Genomic DNA, 17,624 nt, shown 5'->3' with positions numbered 1-17,624 from the left:
ATAATATTTTACCTAATCTTGCATTGTGAATGGTTGTCTAAACGTTTGCTGATTATTGTCTAAGTTGGTTCCAAGACTACCTTAACCTCATTTCCAGATTCTTCAAGATAATCCTTGGTTCTCAAACATAAACATTACATGGTAATGTTGCATCACTCTTTTTGGTCATGATTTCCAATCATCTTTAATCAACTTGTGTATATTGTACATAGCCCATTAGTCTTGATTATTTTTTAATTCTGCTTGGTAGTTTAGTTGGATTGTTTTAGCATAGTAAAGAGTTTGTTGATTTAAATATGTTTGACTTTGAGTTGACTTATTTTTGTTAATAAATTCTTGTATTTTAAGAAATTGTGTGAATTCATTCCATATATGTGCAGAGTTTATGCTGTTCAATAATGCCAGAGCTCGTCTCACACCTTTCTATTCTGTCCTAATACCATCGCCTTAATAGGGCTGGTATTCACAGGACAATCCTTAACAGACCGAAATATTATTTGATAAAATATTAATATTAAAATATTAATATTAAATATTAAATAATATTCTCAGATTCATATTTACAACAACGTAGCATAGGATACTGCAAGGCTGCCCCTCTTCCACTTGCTGCTTGGCAGTGCCATCTAGCTAGCTAAAATAATTATCCTATGATTTCCTGTATTTAAAATAAAGACAAATCCAGTCACCTCGGAAATATTCCTGTAAAACATGAAGAGGCAAAGTGTGGAAACTAAGGCTGCACCAGCCTTCACTTTTTTTAAGTTAACCCGCTGTTTTAAAACTACTGTTTTTAAGCTATGAGTGGCAGCTACAACAGTAGATGGCCAGACTAACTAGCAAATATAAGTTTGTTTAAATCCCCTTTTACCTCTAGAAAGAGTAAAATAAAATATAACATTTTGTCCTCAATAACTATGAAAAACACAATATAACAATAGATGGAACAAATTAAATTTTAACTGCAATTATAGATAATAAACCAGAATATTAATACCATTGTTTGGAATAACTGTTTGTTTTTCATTTTAGATACATTAAATTAGATCAAAAAACCATTATGTTTTTACTCCAAGCAATCACACCATAAGAATCCCACACTCATGCCCATTATCCTGTTGTCACGCGCAACTGGTACTGATGGCAAGGAGCTGGTAAACTGTCTCAACAACAAAAAAAGACACAAAACAGCATAACACACGGCTGCTTCAGGAACTGAGTCCTCCAGCCCTTGGTGGGCTTAATGAGGCGGCAGATTAGTTCTGTGGAAATGCCTAAGGTCAGAACAGAACAGCTGCATTTATGCTTGTATAAGAATGATCTTACAGCAGAACCAATCCCTTCTGCTAATTTCCCATATGCTTTGTCCTTTAAACAGATTTTGCATGTCACATGTCAAAAACAGCAGCCCCAACTCAAATCCAACCAAACCCCCCCAACCCACCCCTTTGTTTTCTGGCATCCATGCAGCTGGCGAGCAACAGCTTCACTGTGCAGTGCATCTTGGGCACTGGCACGCAGCTCTGTCTGTCTCTGATCCACTCAGTCTCATCATAGATAGATAAAGTGTACAGAAAGCCCAGAAGATGCGTGACGAGTGGTGTGACCTATATAAAACAGAGCTGCTGCTCCCTGTCGCCGCCACCACATGGCCACCTGTGGCCCTTTTTATTTATTAAAACATGAGTATTCTAAATTCCTTAATGAATAAGCTGCTAATGTTTGCTAAACTATCGAGGAGCAATGTGTGTGAAAATAACCAGCAGAGAAGATATGGTGGATAACGTGTCTGATTTAGGGTGAGATCTGGTGGTGGCACCAGTTTGGTTTGGCTGATCCACGATATCAGTCTCTGGGTGAGAGCACAGTGATGACAGTGCTGTTTTACACTGTGTGTGTGTATAGCGTATATGTTTGTGTTGTCATTGCTTTGAATGCTACATTCATCTCCTGGAACTTGAGCAGCGTGCTCGGGCTCTGCTTGGGACAGGCTGGTGTCATTCACCTCAATACAACAGGGGCTTGCGTCCCTTTGTGTCTACTCATGCTCGTGATACATGCTCGTGAATTATTGCGATTGCAGAGGAGGGCTGACAGAAACAATGAATCTGTGGGTGTGTTTTGGTCCTTAGGCCTCTCCTCAGCTCAGGTCACCGCGAATGCTCCCCGCTTTGCACCACAATGGACTGCCACTGCTTTTGTGTACTTTTAAAGAGGATAGGGGGAGAAAAAAGAACAACAACGCAGTGGCTACACCTAGTGTTTTCATCTTCCTGCCTCCTTGACAATGCACACACACCATGATGCATTTGCTCTTTCTATGCCAAGAATTAAAAAGGCTTGTGATACTTAAAAATAAAAGAAAATACAAGAGGACTTGCGCTTCCTGTTTCACCAAGTTGTTCTTTTCTAGTGTTCACCACTAGTTTATCACGGTTTTATTTCAACATTACCATAGTTTCAAATATGTAACTTCATTACTTTCCCGTCTGGCCAGAAAGTTGCTTGACATATTGCAGTTTTCTTTAATGCTTCAAGGACTCTCACTATATGTTTAGAATCGTACACATTTACACAGTTCTGAATTTAGAAAACAGAAGTAGCACAGGAATTAACAAATTGGGAAACATATATCAGAAATTATGTACAATATAATTAGGATCATAATTTTATCACAACTTTCCTACATAACATGGTTAAGAAAAAAAGACAATTTTTTAACGGAGAATATGTGCAGAATTGCCAACTTCTGTCAGGTAAAATTAATATTTAATATATTCTTACAAGGGATACATCAATATTAAAATCTCGGCCGATATCAATATCCAATATTGACACTGTGTTATGACCAATAATTGATATTTGCCAATATTATGTGTACTATACATATTTCCCTTCCCTTTCCACAAAGTGAACACTGACATTGCTTCTCTGCTTCATTTAAACCCCCCACAATCCTGTGCTGCATCACTGTCACATGCTCAAACACATACCACATGGCCAACCAACTCTCCTCCCTCCCCCCGGAACTTATACGCAAACAGCTGCGAACATGTAAGTAAACATCAGTTGTTCTTACCAGCCAAGTTTTACTTACGTGACTGATGCCTATATGTTAAAAAAAAACAAAAAACACTGACTTCAGCTATTAACAACGCTAATGCTGATATATCGTTCATCCCTAATTCATAAAAAAGCTTTAAAGGTTACTCAGTCCCAATCTGTACTAAAATCAAAATAGGTATTTTAACTTAAATGGTAGCTCAGTGAGTGGCCTTTGGCCGCTCATAAATCGCAAATCAAGCCGGCACACGTGAGGTTTGAAAAATTAATCAGGGATGGTAGACCTCAGACGGAATGAAGTAGAACTCAGGAGAGCTGATATAGAACACTACAAGTGTCAGAAAAATTCCAAAAAGGTTGAAAACATTGGGGGCATCTGGCACCTTTTTGTTTTTGTTCTCTTTTTAATGATTCACCTTTGAAGAAACTGTGCTTGGCTTTCAGCAAAATTATAGAATAATGACCTAAACTTCAACACTATGGAATTTGGAATCTGACATTTCATAAAAGCACTTTGAGCAGTAGAAAATGTATAATGAAACACTTGAGTGGTTCTGAAACCTTTTAAAACCTTAATGCCTATATCGTAGTATGTGGCCCATGCCTATTCTAGACACGAAGCCTGGGCAGAGGACAACAGTAGGGGTGCGGTGAGATGGAGGCAGGTGATCCACAGTGACGAGCCCTGAATGAAGCAACAGAAAGTAGTTTTTGATCGGTCTCCCTCTTCAGATTTTACCCCTCCCTCTTCTTCTGATCCTCTTGCCGCCAGTGTAAACCATTTGAATCAGTCATACATCAGACCAGTAGGCCATATAGGTGTGGATGCTATTAGATTAAGAAATGCAGTTATGTTTGTAGTCTAATGCTGAGCTTTGCAGTTACAAGCAAACAGCAGAAATTGACATAATTTCACTTTACAAGCACTTTCTTCCATTATAGTCCTACTCTCTAGAACTCTCTGGCATAAGAATCAAGGTCTGCAACAGCAGTGACTTGCTTGGGTGAAGCACTGCACTTTGAACATTGAGCGCACATTTTTGATGCCGAGGGGATATAATGATGCCATCTCTGCCATCATTATATCATATTACACGATATAATTTCGTGATCTTAAATGTTTTTATGTTTTTTCCTGAGAACTCAATTTTGTCACAATAAAGGTTCCATAATTGGATGTGGCATACTGTTGCCTGACAACAGCTTGTAAGGAAAAGGATGTGTTCCATACAGGCAGGTTCCAGTGCCTAATGGAAATTGGACGACTAAGCTATGAACCATGATATATCTTGCATGAGAAAATTTTATACTAAGCAATAAAAAAACATTTGAAAACTGACAAACTTCTTTTTAAAAGTCGAAACATAGACAGACTGATATATCTGATAAATTGCTCAACACATACAAGTAGATACTAAGAAAAACATGCTTGCTCCCACTGGTAAATGATTTTATTTGAAATTGTAGCGCATTCATGAGCACAATGTAAAAACAAAAAAGGATCAATGTGCATTTTAAATGATTGTCGAGTCTTGCTTGAAGGAAAAGAGTCTGTGAAATCCCCTCAAACTACACCCCCACCATCCTCCCCGGTCACTCTGGGACGGGCCTGACACTGCTTCCATACATAGAGACCCACTGTGCTTTAAATTCCCATGAACACAAACATGCTTTTGTCTGCTTGCTTGCTGCGCTGTCAGTGCTGCCTGCGTTTGTGTGTGTGTGTGTGCGCGTGCAAGTGTGTGCGAGAGAGGGGTGGGACTGTCAGTGAAATTACGATTACAAAGTTAAACAGCTTTGGCAGCTTATTCAGTCTCTAAACGTTCATAAATTGTTCTACAGGTATGGAGGTAGCTTAGTGCCCAAAAAGGAACAAATGAAAAGGAAAATTAAAAATGGAGTATTTTCTGTCCCTTAGTGGGATAACGGCAACCCAGTAGCAGCAAAAGAGACAGACCAAGAACACAAATCAGTATGCAATCATTTCACCATCTCCTGTCCCATCTCATCAAATGGAATCTCAACTTTTCCAATGTGGCTGTTGGAAGTTTATCTGCTTTCTGGAATATTGTCAAAGGGCTGGAAAGAAATTCAGGTCTAATATTTGCAAAGGGTCACCGTTACATGACGGTTAAACATTTGTGGCCAATTTCTGACCTTTGGCTTTTGTAAAGACCTGCCAATACCAATTTTAGTTGTTTTCCTTTCTCAGAACAAGATGCAAGAACAATGTTCAAAAAATATTTCTGCTAGTCTTTTCGGTCCTGAGCAGTTATTAAACATTTAAATTAGAAGCAAAGGCAAAATTCTGCTGTGTGTTTGTATGAAACAAGAGCAGAAAATAAATATTTACTGTCCAATTTTATTATATTTAGAAAATCCAGAGAAATCTACAATTTGATACCAGCAAGACTGTTAGCATGAGGGTTCAAAAACAAAATGACAAAAAACAAGTTATCCAAAGGTTTTTGTTGTACTTTAGGAGGCAGGTGGTGTTTTTTTTTTTTTTTTTTATAAATGTAGTGTGGGCCTTTACCTCATCCTACCAGCTCGTTCCTACAGGACGAATCTAATTCTAAAGTGAAACACACATTAGGATGCCCTGTTGTGTGATAACTGGACTTCAGAATAGTTTTATTAGAAGCAGAACGGATTGAAAAGGAACGCCAGGGGCCAGAACTTAGAGCGTTTGCACAAGGAGTTCGGTGTTACAAGCCAAAGTCTTAGCTGAAATATTAATATTAACCATGCATGGGGATACCGCTGATGTCACTGTGCGATTTGCCTCAAATTTCTGTTTTAAGTTACTAGGAAAGTGAAGGTAAAAGTGATTTACGTTGCAAATGTGTTTTTTTCTTAACTAAAAAAATGCACCCGTGCTCTCCTTTCTGTACATAAGGGCTTAAATGACTTTACGTCCACTGGAGTGAGGCAGCTCTCTTCCCCTCTGTGAGTAAATTGACTAAACCACCTTTAATGGTCTGCTGCCGTCCAACATGCGATCATTGCCCATCCACACACTCTGTTCTTCTTTTACTCACAAACTGTCTTCCCTTGGTTTGCCAACTTATGGTCTCTTTTCTTTGCGCTGTTGACGTCAAATCTGATGAGTTTTGGAAATGGAAAATCAGATACAAGGGAAAAAATTATTTTAATTAAACACAAAAGGCGGAATGTGAATGGATCATAAAGATAATTAGTGGATCATATGATCAGCGGAGGTAGACATCCTCAGTCTGGAAGCTCAGACGGGAGCTCGCTCACTAACACATCTAATCAGTTTAAAAGTTTATCTTATAGCTGACTATTCGCCTGCCTGTTTGTAGTGAAATATACAAGTATGTGAAACACTACACAGTTCACTCAACATCCATGAAAACTCTATTCAGTCTCCACACCAATGATGTTGCCATGGAGACCAGGCCTGGCTTTGCCTTTGGGCCTCGAGACTGTTACCTAGCGACAGGGCAAAGGATACCCCCCCATCAACCATATTCTCATTATTTACTTCACCTCGTACCTTCTACATTTCTTTCAGAGTAAAAGCTTCTACACTAAGATGACTAATGTTGTGAAAGAAAAGTGTACAGAATTCTTTTGAGGTCAAAGGTTATAACCTTTTTCCGATTCATCTATTTGCTTTAAAAAAATAACCAATTTTGAATTAAAACCATCTCCAAGCCCACACCAAGCTATTTTTTTTAAATGCAACAGAAAACTGTACAAACACAAATACACGAGAGGACAAAGAGGCATTTTGAAGATGTCACAATGTAACAATCATATGATCACCAGATTAGCTCCCACAAAGAGATAAAAAGATGAAAAACACACACACTCTTGTTCTCACACGCACACACAAACACAGAGAACGCTCTGGCCAACTGCACCGGACTTCATTGTGGAGCCTTTAGATTTTCACCATAGCAACCAAACCACCAGGAAAGCACCACGAAAGATTTCAGACAGAGATCGGGAAAGAGACACAGACTCTCGTCTTTACTGTTTTCTATACAAAACATACGAACAGTGTCTCTGGGTTTTGATCGGCAGCTCTCTGGTTCTATTGATCTCCATTCTATGCTTTCTCGTTCACATGCTGTCTCTTTGTCTACTTCAGCTGTTGGTTCTCTCTCATTCTTCTCAGGCTCAGATGCTGAAATTTACATTGCAAGAAAAACAGGGCTTTGAAAAATTGGGGCAAATCATTTATTTCTATTTACAAAACGTCTGGTGCTTTCTTTCATGCAACTCCATATTAAACACAAATATTTTATAAATGTATTGGGCATCAGGACAAGTTTGACCACTATTAATTGTAGACTATTATGTTTTTGAGTGCAGTGGATTTATGCTCTGATAACTAATACATGTACATTTCAATAAATTGGAATATCCAAAAAATAATTTATTTTAGTATTTCAATCAAAAGGTAAAACTTGTACAAGATAAAGATTAATGAAATACAGAGTGAAACATTTCATGCTTTTATTTTCGAAACTTCGAAAAAGTTGAGTGAAAGGAATTAAAGTGTGGTACAAAAAAGGTGTACAAGACACAGGGATAACCACAGCCCTGAGATGATTATGAAGCAAACCACATTCAAGAGTATGGATGAGATTGACAAGGCTGCAGCTCCAGCTGAAGTCAGAGCTTCAAGAGCGATCACACACATATATCCAGGACATGTGGCCTATATCAGGCCCTTTTTTGGGCAAATCCCCTCCTGAAAAAGAGACATAAAAAATGTCTCAACTGGACTAAGAAGAAAAAGACTGAACTGTTGCTCAGTGGTTAAAAGTCCTGACGTTTCCATCTGGTAAACATGTAATCTGCGGGTGTTGATCCAATCCACTGTATCTAATCAAGTCCATCGTTGGCATGGCTATCTACCAGGAAGTTTTAGAACACTTTATACTTCCCTCTGTGACAAGATTTATCTAGACGTTGATTTTATTTTCCAACAGAATTTGACCCCTGGCGACCCTACTAAACATACCAATACCTGCTCTAAAGACCAGGGTATCAGTGTGAGACCAATACATTCTAACAGTCCGGAACAAAACCACAGTAACTAAAGTAAAGACTTGTAGGGATCCCAGGTCCTCTCACCATCCAGTCATGCTCTGTGTTATTCCTTCACGTTTTACTCAACACAGAGCAGTTAGTTTGCTCATTTGATTTATCCTGACCTTTGAGAACCTCACATCGTCTCTTGTCCACTCTGTTCGTTTCTCTATTTTATTCTGATGATCAGAGAGGCAGAGTAGGAGTCCCACCCACACTATCTTCACAACACCCATGAACTGCATCGAATAAGTCCTCTAAGTATGGCGGTGGTTCTTCTAAAACAGCCCAGCTTTTTATTCCAACCATTACATAATGACTTGATGTAATTGTTTTTATTATTCAGGCCTTGCCACTTTAAAACATACCACTTTGATTCATCTTCCCCATTTTTCTAACAAATCTGTTATTTTGATGACCAAAAAGCAACACCGGTTTCTGAGTTTTAGAAAGTTGTTGTTTGTGTTTATTCTGTATATGTGTGTAGGGCTTATTGTTAGAGACCACCAGTGCACAAATTCACTCCTTCATCTATTATTTTATAATATTCATAAAACAATAACTGACAGAGGCTGAGAGCTGTTTGGCTATTACTGCCTGATAATCAGGTAGTGCATCGACTTGGTAATTTTGATTAAAATTACAAACTTTGTTAGTTATTGCCTTTGGCACTTATTATGATTCATAGCCAAACCGAAAATGTTTGTCACTGCAACATGAAAAATCTTCAAAAAATTCAAAATGTATGAATACTTTAGCAAGTTATTGTACCCATAATGTTTGAAACCCAGCTAAAAGCACTGGTTGTTAGCATTTCTGCTGGGAAGATAACCAGACCACAACAGGCTTGTTTCTTCTGCAGCTAACTTCACATATTAGCTAGCTAGCATAAATGCCCAACTCCTATGTATTTTTACTGAAAAGGCAAAAATAAAAAACAGATTTCTGCTCAATAACACTGTTTACTGTAGAACAGCTGCTACATTTACATTTAACCAATGTTTATTCTGTAGTTATTTTTCATCTGTTTGTTTAAAAAAAACAGATTCTTTGTTGTTTTAGCTTATTCTGATTCTAGATTTGCTCTCAATACCTACTATTAAATTTGGAGATCAGTCTTGATCTTCAAAATATATATAGCTGACATTCTTTAAAAGTCAATGCAACAAATAAACAAGAATTATTTTATAATTTTTAAGATTAATAAAAATCATTAGATTATGATGCAGAAAGTGTCCTGATACTGGCTTCTACAGGAGATCCTTCCTGGCCACAGCCGTAACCATCTGCAACAACCATGAAGAAACTTGGATAATATGAGTTACAACAATAAAAAAACTTCCTTTCGGATGAATAAAGAATTTTTAATTCAGTAAAATGCTTTCACATTTCAGTCTTAAACTTGTACCATAATAACATGGAACAGCTGATATTTGCTCATGCCACGCGAAGCCAAACACACGTACTTAAAAAGTAAGGACTTACTTCACTGACCTATGCTGTTGTCAGCAATATCCCTTTTATTAAAAACATATTTCCTTATGGCACTTTGTCTAAAACTATGACTGGACACTAAAAGATGGGGGAAATTCAGAGCCATTTGTATTAAAGTAAAAGGACTTCCTGACCCCTCTGCTGCTATGCTGTTCATTTAACAACTATGTGTATACCATGTGCGCAGGCCTTGAAACAACTCCTGCTTACATGCCTCACAGGGTTACAAGTAATGTCTCATCACATAATGAAAATCCTATGCTGTACAGCCTCTACTATCTACATGTAAACCACTTCAAACCTGACTGACCCAGCTAGCATTCAGACATTGATCAGTGTTCAGGCCTATACTGAGCCCGTCTGCCTCTCTGCAGGTTTCCTGTAAAATATCAAACAACAAACCCATACCTCCTGCAGACAGGAGGAGCTAAAGTAGAGGATGTGCAGTCCAGTCACTGTGGGGCCTAACTAGCCTTTGCTGCACATTGATGTTTAACTGCATTGTCCAAAGAAGCCACATAGTGGCATCCCTCTGAGTTACAGGACACCAAGCTGTTAGCATGCAGCTGTGCCTCTTTTCTTGTTTTAACTATGGGAGATGGGAGAAAGCTTCATTTTGACTCTCCTCCTGGGTTTGTTTTGGCTATTGTTCAGTTTCTAGAGGTCTTGCAGTCCTTTTAAAACCTTTGTCTCAAACTAAAACTACAGCTAAATACACCAAAAACATACCAGATAAGCTATACAGTCGTTAGCAGAGACAATATTAACATATTTTAAACAGATGGTTATAAGCAGTTAATATCTTAGCAGCCATATATAACAGAATTATGTGGAATAACATCTAGGCTCTCAAATCATCTTTAGGTAGATCAATTGTCAAAATGTTTAGAAACTCTTGAAAGGTTAAAAAAAAAAACTGATGAGACCAGAAAAAAAAAGTGCAAGCATAAGAGGAAAGGCCTTGTGGATAAACCCAGAAATATGCAGATAAAAAGCAGAATCATTGGTGGCAGAGCACTTCCTACCTTCATTTCCAATTAAACTAATCAACTTTTCTAAATGACCCCCCAAAGCAAGCATGATGACAGTTTCTGTGTTTATAAAATAGCATTTACATAAACCACTACGGTTTTGAGAATGAGCCTGGTTTGGATTTATGCTAAATGAAGACATCTAAAGAGAAATCTACTGCGGTGAAGATATACCTATAATGTTTTACCACAACCTCACTTCAAAAATTCTGTACTACCTTTAATTAACTGCAGAAACATTTCGCTACTCAGGTAATATTGAAGCTCTTGGTACGACTGTTTCTTGATCAAAGCAGAAATCTTGTTCAGGAAAAAGGAAATTTCACTCCTGCCGATGACATTTCTGCTGCGTGTTCAAGATGTTGTATTCCAGGGCTCATGAGAGCGATGCCATCTGGTACGACAGTTCACGCACACCACAAATTTAAACATTTTCCCGTCATTGAAAGGTCAAACACAAAGCCTAGAGATTATTCCCTCCATCCCCCATGTCCACATCATATTTTCAGTCACTGCCGTTTTTAATCACAAATATGACCAGTTTTTGCTATGTGCCATCGTGCACAGAAACAGGACAGGCTTGGAAGTGTCATCACAGGATCATGTTACCGACAGAAACATTTGAATTGATTCCTGACCATTAATCTTACTCTGATGTCTCTCTAGCTGAGAAAACTGCTCATGCACCCTATATAGATCAGAACACCCGATAAACACCACCGCTTCTGTTTTTTCTCTCATTGAAATACTTTGCCGGCTCGTTTTTTTCCTCCACATCCTTTTTCTATCCATCTCTCTGTGTGTGTCTTCCTGAGATGTCCTGATTGTTTTTGCATGCCCAGGGCGACATTCTCTGCACTTTAGCCAAGGATTAACTCACTGCAACCCTCGGCGTTTACACCCACGACCCGGTTGGCGAAATAAGGGACGTTGAAGTGGAGAGGAAGAGCAGAAATAGTGAGATTGACCACTGGATAACAGCATGAGAGGGTGAGGGAAACAGAAAAGAAGAGAAAAACGTCCTTTTTCCTTAAAGAGGGCCTTGTGTCCAATGAGGCAGCAAGGGCTGCCAGCACTTATCAGTTCAAAAGCCCAGAGCGAGAGTGCAGGAGAAAGTGAAGGAGAAAAACAGAGGGAAGGAGGAAGCGCTAATCTGAGGAGAAGCAGCGAAGCACCAGAGAATATAGGCCACTGGCCCATTTTCCGCTAAAGAGAAAAGAAGATTTGCCATGTATATAAATAGAGCGTTTCATTCAAACTTTTTGGGCTTTTTAAATTATCCACCGGTTTAAAAATGTTTAACCCATCTTCTTTATTAGACTGGACACTGTCTCAGAGCTTCATTTCAACAATCAGTAAAAATTGTCTCACAAATGTCTGTTTTGCTTCTTTACTCATAGACAGTTTTGAAGTTTGCTATTTGCTCGTATTACTTTGTAGCATAAATAGAACACGAAGAAGCAAAGCAGCCTTGGAAGAAAAGCCATGAAACGAGGACAAAACATAAATAGCAGCAAACAAATGAGCCAAAACTATGAAACTCTTAAACGTAACTCAGAGTTATAGCTCATAGGATCAAGCAACATAATATTTCCAGCACAAGCTGGCATATGACATTATAAATAAGTAATGGCAATTAGTCTCAAGTTAAAATTCACTGGCATTCGTTTGCGAAAGACTACCTAACTGCTTTTATTTATGGCAGAAAAGCAACAGTTATTTTTTTTTAACCTGCTGTTAAAATAAGTATTATTATCACAATTATAGTTATGTTACTATTACTAAACTATAAAATGTATTAATTATTTTGATCTAAAAAAAACTTAAACAGAAACACACTTTATGTAGTAGTAATAGTAGTATACTAGGGCCTACTGCTCAGAATATTAAACCTTTTGCCATTATGTTTTTTGTTTTTTTTAGAGCAACCAAGCACAAACAAGCTGACATTAGCAGGTTAATCAGTCAAGGCTATTTGATTGGGTGAAATGTGCCAATTGTTGCTTTAAAACATTGTCATCTTATTTAATGAAAGGAAGTGGGGTGAAGAGAGGGGAAAGACATGCAGCACAGGTCACCGGGGTCGGAACTCGAACCCGGGCCAGCTGCGTTGAGGACTGAAGCCTCTGTGTATGGGTCACATGCTCTAATGCTACGCCATGCACCCAGATTGAGGGTCATGATAGCTAGCACCCCAGGAGAAACCAGGAAACTCTGCTAGTATGTTTGAAAATGTGGTTTAAGTTGAATTTATTATTATTCCACGTTACCACAACAAAATTATGACATCCAACTTTTAGATTAGCCCTCCAACAGTTTTTCCTCTGTTAAGCCCAAACTGTTCTTCATACTGGTATTTACTAGATTGCTATATTTGCAATTTAAGGTTAGCCATATCTTGAGCTAGCCTTAACCATCTTGGCAACAGTGAGTAGGAAGAATGTCATTTGCTAAAAAATATTTTTTCGTTCTTAACATGGCAAATACACTGCTGTCCATAAAGTTAGAATAAAACATTTTTTTATCTCTTCTCATAAAATGATTGTGACAATGTGATTTTCTTTCAGAACAAATGCAACTGTATTGATCAATATCTTCAAAAAGATTTCACAGAACAAATTAAACCACAACAATAAGAGAAATGTGTATGAAAAATAAATCATTCCATCTTTATGGACAACACTTTATGTGTAATCCAAAATTAAAAACAACAGTCTAATCTCCTTGTTTTCCTTTAATTTGGGAACTATGAAGAGTAAATGGACTTGATACAGGGAACTTCAGATATGTATGTAAATACTCCTCTGGTAATGGCAAGTCCTAATGTTTGGACCAATGGAGGTTATAAAATCCCTAACTAGGTTTAACATTGATGGGATACACAATGAGAACACATTCTTCAAATAATGTCTTCTGGTTAATAATGTAGGTCAATCACAGCTTCAAATAGACCCAAATTCAGCCATAATGAATGATCAGAAGCTGATTAAAGATTACTGAAGAGGGCAAGACAAAGTTACTGGGGTGCTGGTACTGTAAATCTTCTCTCTGAACGAACAGTAAGGCTCATTTACCACAATTTTGGTTGTAAAATCATGAGAAAAGAGGTTGGAAGTTAATGTAATGTCACCATAAATTACCAAAGAAGAAATATCTGGTAATGTATGGCTTGCACATTTTCCTGTTTCCTGCCACATTTTGGATTTATTGGTTTAGCTGGTGAGAGGTCTATACCTCTGTTTGCTCCGAACCTTTTCCCTTTGAATGACCCCAAAATATCACCGTAAATGGCTGCTTGAATTTATTTATAAACTGATCCTTCAATCCTGCAGCTGCCAATATGAAATCAGATTTTGTTTTCATCGTTTCCTAATCTATCAGCTCAAGAGCTGATTTACTGTTGCATGTGCTCATGCATTCACAAGCATGGATGCGCCAATATATAGAAAATTTAAACCCAAGACCCTTTTAAATCTAGATGTTTAATGCTTAACAGTCTCTTTATACATCGACTTGCAGTTGCATGGGTACATTTCTGTGTTTACATCCACATTTGTATTTTAGCACCCTCTTATTTTCCCCGGAGCTAAAGGAAAACAGCATTGCCGAGGAGTTTGTGTAGGCAGGGCCAACAATCAATCCTTCCAAGCTGCACGCCAACACAACAGGCACTCACACACCAACACTGTGAGCACTGTGTGGATGTGTCCGGCATACAGATACTCCTTATTTTTTGGCTCAAGCTTTGGAAACGCTAGAGGTTAAAGATCAATGAAAAAAGAAAACCCAGCAGATGAATCTATGTTCTCTGTCAGGTGAAAATGAATAGATATTTGCTGTTCAGATTTGAGGAACTGCACTCATTTTGTAAAAACTGTAATTTATTAGCATAACTCATTAACTTAGCACTGGTGCATGTAGCAAACATCGCTAAAAGTTATCAACCAGTGTTGATAACTTGTAGTCAATGAGTAAGGTATATGGTAATGGTATACAAATAGCATCAAAGCCACTGGAGTTTTCTCCAGTGGCTCTAAAATTAACAGAAAGAAACATTCGGGCTGTTAGAAACGTGGCAGGTTGAAATATCTGAGTGTTTCACTGAAAAAGAAAACATTCAGTCAGAACTTTCCATTGTTTCTTTTGGGGTTTTTTTAACGCAGAGGCCGAGCCGAAGCTAAAACAAACCAAAGCTTTACTTCCTGACGTTACCATGGACACACTTCCTGGCCGCAGGTTTAAGACTGAGGGAAAAACCAAACAGCCAAGCAATGGAGGCAGACAGAATGAGATAAAAGACAGAGATGGAGATGGAAACAAAGACAGCAGAGGCGATGTGAGAATGAAGCAAAAAGGAGAGGAAAATTAGTAAAACTTAGTCGTAGCTTCAAACTGGAGACACACTCCTTTCCACACTTCTGCCCGTTTGCTCAAACTAAAAAAAAAAAAAAAAATGGAGGATGCAATAAACTTAACATGACAACGGACACTTTAAAGTTAAAGTCAAGGCAAAAAAGTTTTAAATCTGCTAAATATTCCAACATACCATTCTTACAGGTTAAAGGCCTTATAATAGCATACCAGAAAAGACTTGGTGGGGTGACATGAGTTCTTTTCTAGCTGTGTGGAGCAAAGAGTTATGTATCCCTGACCCTCCTCCACTTGTTGCAGAACACTCCAGGTCAGCTGGCTGAAATAAGGCTATCACATTTTTTCTCACAAAATTGACAAATTTTGTTGTTTGGAAAAATAAATAAATAAGAGCATAATCGTGTGGAAAGTAAAGTAGTGCCACCCATCACTCCTATTAAGGTAATGCTGTTTCATGACTGGAGTTGGACCTTTTGGCTGGCTACCCAAATGTACCCCCTAATATCAGCATGCTAGATTCCCGGTGTTACTTTACTAAAAGTACAGACAAAAAAAACATTGCATTCCATACAATAAGAAAGTTCACTGGCTGCCATACACGGGCGCCACAGAGCCCTCTGACCGCCATCAGCAGGCAAGGCCGGTAAAGTGTCTCCCCAATGGACACAACGACTGAGATTATCAGAGCGGGGGTTCGCACCTCACCAGTTACAGGATGAACTACTACTACCTAAGTGGTAGGAGTAATTACATTTTGTTTTAAAGTTTTTGTTTTTAAATTTTGCTTGCATTCTTTACTTCTGTGTAGTGATCATACAGTATTATTACAGTGCACCACGTAGAAAGTTCTCTCAAGAGGTTTAAAATCTTAATTACCTACCAAACAGACCCAAACTAAATGGGTCAAACTTATTAATCTTGCCCATTGAGTACCTTTAGTAGTTTAAAAATACTATCTGAAAGTACTGTATGACATATTGGCCTGCTGGTGTCTGTCAGTTTGGGGCTCATGCAAATAATTTGTTTATTTGTTTTTCTTGTTGGGTAGAATGGATAGCAATACATCATACAGAGCAAAGGATTTTCTGTTTACTCAGTAATTCAGTTTCAGTCTAATTTCATTTATTTAGATAGCAGGAAAGTCCACCTAGGTCCAATATAAATCCTGTTCCATTAGGACACAATTTATTGCATACACCAAGACATTTGTGTAGCGATGCTTTGCTTTATTTAGTTTGTGAAGCAACAAACACATACAACTGGAGCAATAAATTCCCTTTGGAAATCTCTCAGCATGTTCTGATCTGACTCCCCTCTGCTTGATCACAGTGAGGATCACCTAAATTGAGGTTTGGTTCTTTCTATCAGACAATGGATGTTATCAATTAAACTCCACCTTGCTGTTTTCATTCCCATTCTCATGACATTACACAACTAATTACACAGACTAATTGCAAACACAAAGACTGTAATCAGCCCAGCAACCTAATCCACTTGGGCTGCTACTGTTTTATTAATCAAATGCTGAGGTTAAAAAAAAAAATAAAACACATGAGCAGCCAAAGTTCTAACAGAACAAAATAAAAACAGCTCATGTTCAGAAGATCTGAAACATCTCTGCAACTGGAAATCTAGACCCAGCGGAGATCAGCTTCACTTTACAAACATACACATACAAAACCCGATTTTTAAAATTTTGGGTGATCAGCCGATACTTACATGTGAAACCGATCTTATCTACATCCGCAAAGGTCTGAAAATCAGCCACTTTCCCCTTTTGTTCTGCCATGAGAGGGGGCTGACTGATAGACCCGCCCACCAGGTCAGGTCTGCACATGCGCGGTTCACTATAGTTTCCCCACTGTTGACAACAAAAGACCGGAACATGGAAGATGTGACCTTATGACACCTGACAGTGCCAGTTATAAAGTAAATTAGTATCGGCCAAAATCGGAATCTGCAGGTCAGGCTTTTTAAAGAACGGTAATCGGTGATCGGCCAGAAAACTGCCATCGGTGCACCTTAATGGATATGTTTGGTTTATGCTGTAGAGTATTTTTTTCTGCTGATGACGACTAAAAAAGAGATTATCTGTCATATTACATGTTTCTCTGGGATTGATTCCTTTCCACTGTTGTTGATATACTGGCTGAGGAAGAGGGGTTGCTATAAAGTCAACGCCTCTATGCAATAACCTGGGCCTTCTTTCGATAGATCACTTTTTACCAGTTAGCATTGAGTGATAAATTGAATTGGACTGTATCGTATTGTAATCACGACTGAATTTGACTGTATGTTACTGGGTCTAAAGCTGACCAAATGATTGGATCAACGGGATTGATCAGAGTTGATTTTTGACTAAATCTGATTTCATGTAACTGGATACAAATCAGACTCTCTTGTCTTGTAAAGTGCCCTGAGATGAAGCTTGCAGTGAATTGCTGCAATATAAAGAGACTGAAGAAATATTTCTGTAGACATATATGGCTGAAATAGACTAACCATCCATGAGCCATCTTAGTTATCTACTATAAAGCATACTGGGCTTTCTAAACACCTCAGCAAACCCCCAGACTTGTCGCCTCCATGCCAAATTAA

At 38.3% G+C, this 17,624-nt stretch overlaps 1 protein-coding gene across 1 annotated transcript in view; it reads right to left on the bottom strand.

Moving 5' to 3' along the window:
* LOC124880499 (astrocytic phosphoprotein PEA-15) overlaps nt 1-17,624 on the bottom strand; it is a 59,875-nt gene that overhangs the window by 16,083 nt on the left and 26,168 nt on the right. The window lies entirely within an intron of this gene.

This window comes from Girardinichthys multiradiatus, chromosome 14 (genome assembly GCF_021462225.1).
Source record: "Girardinichthys multiradiatus isolate DD_20200921_A chromosome 14, DD_fGirMul_XY1, whole genome shotgun sequence".
NCBI lineage: Eukaryota > Metazoa > Chordata > Actinopteri > Cyprinodontiformes > Goodeidae > Girardinichthys > Girardinichthys multiradiatus.
This window is presented reverse-complemented; position numbering and strand designations above follow the sequence as displayed.